A 2,559-nucleotide genomic window follows, 5' to 3' on the forward strand; every position below is an offset into this window, starting at 1 on the left:
GAGGATTGAGGCCCCTCTGGGAAGGGGGAGCAGCGAGTGCCCCTCATAGTGCTGAGTCAGCACTGAGGGCTGAGCCCCTTCTCCCTGATTCCAAGTAGGAATTCGTTGGTTTTGGTTTGTTGGGGGTAGTTATTTTCCTAATTGCTGGTTCCTGGCTGATGTACAGGGGCAACCCCCAAATCCAACTGGCTCTGGAAGCCCTGGAGCCCCTGGAATGAAGTGCTCACCCCTCGAGGGTGGGGTGACAGGGGTGGGGAAGGTCCCTGGTTTTTCTGTTCCCTTCTGGGCTGGGGTGAAGCTGCTGCTGTTCTCCTGGGTTTCCTTCCCACACCCATCCCCTTTGGGAGGGAAAAGCCCAGTGCTGGATCCTGGGTGTTCCCTCTCAGCAGCACCTGCCAAGGAGTGAGGGGTCCTTGAGCCAGCCCCCCACCTGCTGCCACCCCCCCCCTTGTGGGGTCCTACTTTTGGGTGCCCTGTCCCAGCTCTTGCAAAACAGCAGATCCCAGTGTGGCCGTGTCCCCCTGGACAGCCTGTGTTGTGGGGACAATCTGGGGGGTGACAGTGACAGTGAGGGGTGGGTTTGTCCCTCTGTCCCACCTTGAGTGAAGGACAGATGGGGCCCCCCAGCTCCTGTCCCTTGCTCTGGGGCTCGGGTGGCTGGGGGCATCTCCCCTCCTGACCCCAGGAGCTTTGGGCAGAGCTGTGGTGCTGGCAGGAACCGCTGCTCCAGCTCCAGTGGCTTTTCTTAACTGGTCCCAGCAAAAGGTTTCAAACCTCTGTGAGAGCAAAGGGAACATGAGAGGGGATCTGGGAGGCACCAGCTTGGCCAGGATGTGGCCCCTGCTCCTGGGGGGGTCTGGCATCTTCTCCAGCCCCCCCAGCAGCTCTTTTATTTTTCCTTTTTCTTTCATTTCAAAGGTCTCTGTACAAAGAAGACAAAAGGAATTACTGGGGGTGAGACAGGACAGGGTGGGTGGGGACACACTGTACTCAGTTAAAGGATCCAAAATGTGCTGCAGGTTCCACACAGGTCCTTAGGTGGCACTTGGCTCCTCCTTTCTCCCTCCATGTGGGTCAGGTTTGGGTTTAACCCTGATGTCTAAAGCCCCATAGCTGGTTGCCCAGCAGAGAAGCCCCTGGTAAGACCCTTCCTGCCCCCCCCCCTGTTTTGGTGGGCTCTGAGTGCGCCTCTCTCCGTTGTACCTTTGGCTCTGTACAGATATTTTGTAATATATTCAATTTTTTTGGTTGTTTTTTTTTTTTTTTCTTTTCAGTTTATAAAAATGGAAAGTGGAGATTGGAAAATTAAATATTTCCTGTTACTGTAGTGGCCTCTGCTCCCTGCCCAGGGTCCTCCCAGTGCTCCCCACAGCCTCTGCCAGTTAATTAACCCTTAACTGGGGGTTCCCCCCCCTTTTCCTCTGGTGAGCTCAGCCCTAGTGAGGGTGGTTGGGACTTGGCAGCGTCAGCCCCCTGCCCGTACCCCTGTCCCTAAGCCCACAATTGGACTTGGCTAATTAAGAGCAGGGCCAAGCCCTCGTTAGCCCCTCGGTGCTGCTGCTCCTGTGGGTGTTGGGGTGGGGGATGCTGGGGCTGTGGGGGCTGGTTGGGGTTACATTGGGAGGGGGAAGGGGGGAGGAGATGCTGTGGTGGGGGGCAGTGAGGGGAGAGCTGCGATTGGGGTTTGGCTCTGACCTTCCCCTGGCAGCCCCTGGGGTGGTGGAGAGGAGATGGGGGGAGACAGACCCTGCTCAGGGGGTACAGGGTGGGGGGGCTGTGTGGGCAGCCCTCCCTCTCCCCAGGTCTTTCTCCACACTGGTCCCAGCTCCAGCCCTGGCTCCTGGGGGGCTGGCAGAGGATTCCTCCCTCCCTCAAGTGCAGGTGGGAACTGGGGAGGGGGTGCAGGAGCATCCCAGGGCTCCCCCCCCTCACTGCTTTGAGCCAGGGGGGCAGGACCCCGCTGCCGGCAGCGGGTGAGGAATGATGGGTGGGGGGGTGCCGGGGGGTGTCTCAGCCCAGGAATCCCCCCACGCCTGGGGTCCCCGTGCCGTGCCTCCCCCTCGGCACAGCCCAGCCGCCGCCTGCGGCTCCAGCCCCGGCTTCCTCCCTCTCCTCTCGCCTGGTTTAGCATCTCCCCGCCGACACCTCTTAAAATACCTCCCTGTGCAGATGGTGGGGGGGGGGAGAGGGGGGGGGCGGGGGCGGCCTCGGCACCCGGCGCTGACAGCGGGAGCGACCGGCCCGCAGCCCCCCCGGGCCGCCCCCCCCCCCCCCCGATTGATGAGCGGGGCCGCTGGGAGCCGCGCACCCGCCCGGGTACCCAGCCCGGGGGCTCCGCTCGGCATCGCCGTGGCGGGAGGGATCGTACCGGGGACTCGGCGCGGGCGGCCGCCCGTCACCTTTGCACCTCGGCCAGACAAAATGCGGGGTGGGGTTGGCCCTGGGCCTCCGGCATCCTGCCCGTCCCCTCCGGCATCCCGCCCCCAGCATCCAGCTCCCTCCCGCCAGCATCCCGCCCGTCCCCTCCGGCATCCTGCCCGCCCCGTCCAGCATCCCACT

The sequence above is a fragment of the Gallinula chloropus genome, assembly GCF_964237585.1.
Source record: "Gallinula chloropus genome assembly, chromosome: 26".
NCBI classification, from domain to species: domain Eukaryota; kingdom Metazoa; phylum Chordata; class Aves; order Gruiformes; family Rallidae; genus Gallinula; species Gallinula chloropus.